Below are 7,929 nucleotides of genomic sequence, written 5' to 3'. Positions count from 1 at the left end.
AAGCGTCCGTACGACACACGCGACCACCACGACGCGACCCTAGTCTGCCTGGTGTGCCTATATTCGAGAATGCAAACGAATCTTCTTTCATTTGCAAACGAATCTGTATGTATTACCATGCCCGTGTTTTCCTTGCAAATAATTAGTCATTAGAAACGAGATACTATAAATTAATTAATGAGGAGTTATTTGAAAAAAATCAAAACGGTATCCACGCTAACGTGGATTAGAGTGTGTGTCACATAATTAGTTATTTGAATTAGAGTGTGTGTCACATGGCGATCTCCAATTCTAACGTGGAGTTTGCATTTCACGGTATCCGTGCTACTTTTTTTAATACAAATTCATATGTGTATGATGAACACCATGGTAGTGAGAAAACTTTGGATGGATTCAAACATATGACCTACAAAATAACACAACAATCGAGTCAATGTCAACTTTTCCAAACCTAGTATGGCACGAATTTGAAATAATTACCCATATGCATGGTCCTCAGTTCAAATCTTACAATGTACACCGAATTGAAACATCGATATTAAGTTTCGTACTATCTACATTCAAATGTTGTTTTTAGCCCCCCCCCTCGGCACACAAGCTACATACTTCCTGTATTGGTCAATCTTCCCCTCCTAACCACCTTAGGAAGCTATCGGTTTCCGACACACGTTCATTCTTTCTCTCCATGTTTCGATCTCTAACTCTCTCAACTACACAACCCCCTTTTTCCACTATATTACCAAATGTATTTACCTCACACACCCGCCATTGCACCCCATGCTGAGCTCTCTGTCTCTCTCTCTCCCACCCTCTCTCGCTAGATACATGCATTGCCTATCTAGCCCCCCAACCTCTTGTGCGCACGCACGCACGTTGTCTATCTAGGTCACTCCCTCGAGACTGTCTCACTCTTTCTTCTGCACGGCGGGCCACACTCGCTTAATCTCGCTCTCTTTATCTGAGTCTCGATTAACCTCGTTTTCTTTCACACACAAATGATATATCTCCCTATTCGGGCCTTGTTCGACACACTCTATACTCTCTCACGCCGATTGTCTATCTAGGTCAGTCCATCCAAGCCACCCTCACTCTTTCGACCTCATGGCGGGCGACGCTCGCTCAATCTCTCTCTCTCTCTCTCTCTCTCTCTCTCTCTCTCTCTCTCTGTCTGTGTGTGTGTGTGTGTGTATGTCTCGATTGACCTCGCTCTTTCTCGGACACAAACCATATATCTCCATGTTTGAGCCTAATTCGACATATTCATATTGTATACTCTCTCACGCACATTGTCTATCTAGGTCACTCTCTCCAACCAGTCTCACTCTTTCGATCGCACAACGACCCACATTCGCTCAATCTCTCTCCCTTTATATATGTAATTGATTGACCTTGCTTCCTCCCACGCACAAAATATATCTACATGCATGTGACTGGATCATCTCTCAAGCTCTATCTTACAGCCCTAACCCTTCCCAAAAGCTCAATCGGACAATATCTCTCTAGAGCATATATATCTTTTCAATGAATTTCGGACCACACTCACTTTGTCTCTCTATCTATATGTGTCTCGATTGACCTCGCTTTCTCACGCCGTATCTTCCACACATTGAAGCTACCTCTCCATCCCTCGCAAAGCTGGAGCTATTTACATTGCGAGGGGGACTCCAACCTTGGATTAATTTGTGTAGGCATTTATTCCAGTGGGTTTAGATTATATTTTTGTAGCATTCAGCCCACAACTACTCCAAACACCGTTGCAACCTCCGCACCTCCCCCAATTGATTTCCCTCTAGCTCGGTCTCGCTCTCTCGCACGTCCTTTCTCGCCTTCAACGTCGCACCATGGTATTATTGCAAAAAACTCTGTTGTTCTCTTTAATTATTACAAATAAGCTACAAAACTACACACCGATAGTCCACCTGTAATGGAACAAATTTCGACCCACAAATTAAAGTGCTACAAACTACACACCGAGGGGCCCACCTTCATGAAACAAATTTGGACCCATATATAAATTAAAAATTAAAAAGGATGAGGATCGAACATGCGACCAGGGCCTTCAAGCCGCACGTCAATAGGCAACATACGTAGAACATCAATGTTTGTTGTACCCCCTTTGTTCATATAATGTTTTTATATTACCACAGCCTATTTAATGGATAACATGTAATATTATTTTTAGTACATTAGTGGGACCGACTCATTAGCACGTACTATTCGCCTTCACTTACTGGTGCGTTCCATGTGTGCTCTCTCTCCTCCCCTTCCATGTTTAGACGCACGGGCAAACACCATATCTGGGGCGTTCACAAGTTACGGCATCAGTTTCACGTACTAGTAGTACTAGTCAATGTGTACGTGCAATGCACGTTAATTTGGAATTATATTAAGTGCATGCAGATATTAAGTAGGATATTATTTGCGTGTTATTATGTGATTAGCACTATTTTTGGCATGAAATTAACTGCACGCTAAACGTGTTGAGCGCTCGATATTGAAGCAGTCTAGGTCGTTGGATGAGAAGGAATACATGTGGCTTGATGACGTTTTACATTTAATTTGATACGGCTCTAGCAGAACATTCAATCGATCAAACCATAGATTTCATTCAGTCTAACTCCGACTTTACATTCATATGATGATCGATCTAAAATAAACGGAAATGATAAACGTTTGGATTTTAAGCATGGCAATCCGAACTTTTTCATGGCAAATTTAGATTACGCGGCGGTGGCGGGGGCGTCTTGTGGTGGGAAGCGGCTCCTCTGCCATGCTCTGTGTGTCTTCGGGCCATTGACCGACGGCGACGGCGGCGTCTTGTGCTGTTGTTGGCGTACTCTTGGACGTTGGCCCTAGCTTCAAGAGAGGCCGCAATGTTCCGGACTTCGGTCTCCAGGAGCGAGTCAACTGGTGAGAGGAGGCGATTGGTGTTGGTGCAAGGAAGCGGTCGACGATGGCCATCCTGTCGGTGTACAAAAGTAGGGGCCTTCTGTACCCCTTTACTTGTGCACGGGCAGTTGTAGCCACACCCGCGGCCATGCTTGGCGGGGCAGCGGAAGCAAAGATACAAGACTACCGGGGCAGCGCTCAAGCCAGAAGCATGAAGAGCTAAGGGGCAAGGTGGATTCCCCCGGCAAGGCCCTTGCTGGGTGTCGGATTACGGGTTCCGAAAATCCCTTGAGGTTCGAACACTGGGGTGCGCACGAAGATCTCTCCCCCTAGCTCACACACTCACCACGATCTCAAAGCTCGGCACGTCGAACTCGCAGAACAAGGGACACAAGGTTTATACTAGTTCGGGCCACCGTTGTGGTGTAATACCCTACTCCAGTGTGGTGTGGTGGATTGCCTCTTGGGCTGAGGATGAACAAGTACAAAGGAAGAAGAGCCTCCTGAGGAGAGGTGTCCTTGAGCTCGGTGAGCTTGTGCGGTTGAGGATGATCTGAATGGCCCCAGATCAGTTGCCTCCTACTATGGTGGCTAGTCCTATTTATAGAGGCCCTGGTCCTCTTCCCAAATGTAGGCAGGGAGGGATCCAACAACGGCCAAATTTGAAGGGAGACAACTAGTACAAGTTATCCTAACTAAAGGTGGTCTTCGCCTGCCAAAGGCTCTGGTGGTGACGCCGTCCTGGGCTCCACGGTGACCTCTGTCCTGCCGTCCGGCTGGTCTTGGTCTTGTTGCACCGATATGGCAACCTTTGCCTGATGCCTCGAGACTCCTCGCCTGCGCTTGCCTCTTTAGCACCAAAGAGGAAACGAGTACACTGCGCGCGCTGGCGCCCGCCTGGCCTTGGTTGTCATGGCTTGCATCACAGGGACTTCGCAAGGTGCCCCTTGCCTTTATCTCTCCGCCCCTCGCGAGCTAGCCTAGTGAGGCTGCCCTCGAGGAGGTCTTGCGTCGTCCGCCTCGCAAGGCTTGGCCCCTCGTGAGGGTCTTGAGTGTTTGCTGATGAAGATGGGCCGTACAGGGCCGCTGGTGGAGCCACACCGTGGGCTACAGGCAGGCAAGTCTGGGGACCCCCGTTCCCAGGACGCTGACAGTAGCCCCCGGGCCCAAGGCGCGCTCGGACTTGGCTTTGAGGCAAAGCCAAGGGGCAAGTGCGGAGCGCCGCGAGCCCCAACAGCCTGCGGCCTCGGTTGATGCGTGGGATTGATGAGACGTAGGCGTCTCCGCTTCCCCATGCTGACTCGACAACTGCTCGGCTGACAAAAGGCTGGCGCGGGCTCCATTTGCCTTCATTGCTTTCCTTCGTCTTGCTCTAGATCCCCTTTCTTGCTCTTTTGCTCACAGGCACTCCAGATCCGCCCAAATCCTCCTTTAAGCCTACCGACAATGGCGCCCAAGAAAGCTCGGGCCACTTCTCCGCCGTCTATGCGCTGAGTGTTTCGGAGAAGAACCTTGCCACCGTGCTCCTGATGATAGTGGAGGGTGATGAGAAGAGGAAGACTATGCTCCGGGTTGGCTCCGCCAAACCGGAAGCCTCAGGCAACACTTTCTACCCCTTCTTCATGAGCAGCATCGTCGGCAGGTTGGTTCCCCCTTTCTCCGACTTCTTCTACTCCGTCCTCAGCCATTATAAGATCCATGCCCTCCATCTTCATCCCAATTCCGTCCTCCTCTTGTCGATCTTCGCCATCTACTATGAGGCATATGTTGGAGTGATGCCGTTTGTGGCGCTGCTGATTCTTGGTGCTTTTCTGTTGCACGATTAGGCCGACGCCCGCGGCGAAGAAAAGGAAGGAGGAAGCAGTGGTACTGCTCGGGACCAAATCGCCTGCGGCGGTCGCACCCCCCTCCATGGGGAAAGGCAGTGACGGCGCCCGTGCTTCACCGGCCCGATCGTCCTCACGAGACTTGGGGGAGCGTCCTCCGGAGGAGGCAGCCCCCATAGCCCCGCTGGCTCCGGAGGTGCCAACGTCCGGCTCGGTTGCTGGGGTCGCCAAGGCTCAGGAGCTCCCAGCCTCCCAGGCCATGGTGACGACTTTGCCTCCTACTTCCCCCAACGCACTGCTGACCCTGGATCCTTCCGCCTCCCCTGACGTCCTGGAGCACGCTCTTTCCGCGATGACCCTGCTGCGGAAGGATCTTCAAGGCATCGACCATCACCTGGTGGACGGGGCGCCTGGAGTTGATTTCTGGCTAGCTTCACTCCGATGCGTCCGTCCGGGTGGCGCTGAGCCAGGCTGCGGCGGCCTCCGAGAAGAACAAGCAGGCCGTCGCCCAAGCCGCGACAGCTCGCGAGGTGGCGCTGCAGGACGCCGGGGCCGCCCAGGACCGCTGTCGGTCGCTGGAGGCCGAGCTGGAGATCATGCGCAGGGAGCGTGCGGACGAAGCTTGAGGTCGCCAGGCGGAGGAGGAGAAGATGAAGGCCGGAGAGGACGCCGACAGGGATCGTGACGCCGAGCTAGAGCAGTTGGCAAAGGCGCAGGGTACGGAGCGCAGCCGGCTGGAGAAGCTGCAGCAAAAGATGGAGGCAAAGAAGGCCGAGCTGGAAGCCAAGGAGAAGATCCTGGCTGAGGACCGCGCGGCCTTCAAGTCCCTTGAGGAGAGGTCCCGCGTGGCGCTGCGGGCACTCTACGAGAAGGGCTTGGAGGAGCCGCTGGCTATAGATGACAAGGGCCCTACCCAGCTGCTTCCTCATCTGGTCGAGGCGCTTGAGGAGGTCGTGGGCGGAATTGGCCCCTTGGTAGAGGGAGAAGCCCGCACGCTTTCCTCGGCCATGCTGATGCGCGTCTTCAGCCACCTCCATCTTCGTGATCCTGACGCCAACCTTGACGAGCTGCTGGAGCCTGTGGATGACGAGTGCTGCGCAGTTGCTGCCGAAGCCGTGAAGGGCCAGGTGAAGGCTTTGCTAAAGAAGTTCCACGCCCTCGACCCTACGCCCCCAACTGGTGGTACTACTGAACCTACAACTCCGGCGAGCGGCGCAGGTGAGGGCAACATCTCTGTCGAAGGGGCACCTCTCGCGCGCGACGGCGGCGTCCAGGGATGATGGGATGACCTGCTGGTGACTCCTTTCCTTGCCTCAGCAACACGTACCATGTCTCGTGGAGGCGTTAAACTTGTGTTTGGTATTTCAAAGAACAGTATGTTTCGTAATATTTATTTGAGTTCCGCGATTTCCTTCCTGTTTGCTTCATGTTCTACGTCGGTAGGGCTCGACCCCGCGCATACCTCAGTCGCCGTTGGGTCGTCCGGATCACCAGGACGAGACCAAAGGGTGAGGGGCTATGTGGCCAGTTAGACTCCTGAGTCGCGATGGTCAGGAGTCCCTCTTGACGCGCAAACAACTTATAGAAAGGAGATGCAGGAGTAGGCCTAGTGTTCTACGTCGGCAGGGCCCGACCCCGCGCATACCTTAGCCGCCATTGGGTCGTCCGGATCACCAGGACGAGACCAAGGGGTGACGGGCTACGTGGCCAGTTAGGCTCCTGAGTCGCGAAGCTCAGGAGTCCCCCTTGACGTCCAAACGACCTTCATACCTTGGCTCCGCTCGGGAGGGCGCGTGACGACTAGGTCTGAGAGACCTGGCAGGGCGGCATACGCTTGGGCGTGACCCGAGCGAAGCCCCCGTGCCCAACCCCCTCGCGCGGCTCTCCCGAGGGGAAGGTGTTGCGGTGAACCTGGACACTGAGCCGGGTGGCTCCCTGAGTGAAAGACAACGACCTATGGCTCCTTACTCTTTGTCTGAAAAGCCTACAACATGAACGTTGCAGCCCAAAACGGGTCAGCACATGGAATATGCTGGCAATGTAACACATAGAGTAATGAACAGAATAAATGCTATCACTACATGCATATTTGGCTGGTGGAGGCTGTATGGTTAATATGTTTTGCGAAAAGCCAATTTTCCCTACAACAAAGGAATATATTTTATTTAACTATCATGGTGGTTGTTAAACATTGAGAAGGTTCCTCCAACTCAATCCCAATTAAGCATCATCATTACCCAATCAAATTATATTAATAGTGATGAGATCAACATGATAATCCAAGAACTAGATACTCAAGATGTCCATAACCGGGGACACGGCTAACCATGATTAGTTTATACACTCTGCAGAGGTTTGCGCACTTTTCCCCACAAGACTCGATAACCTCCGTTGGATTTCTCGCACTTCATGATGTTTGAGAAACGGATGACCGAGACACAGTCTTTCAGAAGCATTAACTCTTTACTCTGGGTAGACAGTACCACCTACATCCCCTACATCTGCTAGCCTACCACTGAAAGAGGTCACACAACATACTCAACTATGCCAGAGCCCATAATGGCTTGTGGCTGCACACGGAAGTTTCTAGCATGAATAATCTTATGATCCCTTTGAGCCTGGGTGGCGGGCCGTAGGATGATCACACGGGTCCTCCGGGATATCCTAGGACAACACTGGATTCTCCAGGTGCCCACAAGCAATCCACCCAGATGTGTATTTAAGTTGCCACCTTAAGTTGAACCATTAATTAATAAACTCACATCTGTCATGGATACACTCAAACCCAATCCACATCTACGAGCATAGCATAGCAATATAAGCCATGTAGAAGTAACTCCCAAAGGATTGATAATAAACAGGTGAATAGGTACTACCTCATCTACTTCCCAAAACACACAATTTAATCAGATCCTAACCATGCAATTGTTTGAGGATTGATCTAATGCAAATAAAATGGGATAGTAAAGAGGTATGATCAAAGTGTTACTTGCCTTGCTGATGATCCGCGAAACCTAGAGACTCGTAGTAGCACGCTTCGCACTCCGGGTACTCTATCGCAAACAAACAAGCATACAATAAGCACACAACTAGAAGCACAGATAAAACTCAAATAAGAAATCTAACCAGAAAGTTCAACTTAAGAACTCCGGTTTGCAAAAACAAACAAACCAAACGAAGCAACGGAACTCAAACTGCGAAAGAAACAAGATCC

The sequence above is a fragment of the Triticum aestivum genome, chromosome 4D (genome assembly GCF_018294505.1).
Source record: "Triticum aestivum cultivar Chinese Spring chromosome 4D, IWGSC CS RefSeq v2.1, whole genome shotgun sequence".
NCBI lineage: Eukaryota > Viridiplantae > Streptophyta > Magnoliopsida > Poales > Poaceae > Triticum > Triticum aestivum.
Note: the sequence above shows the minus strand (reverse complement) of the source record.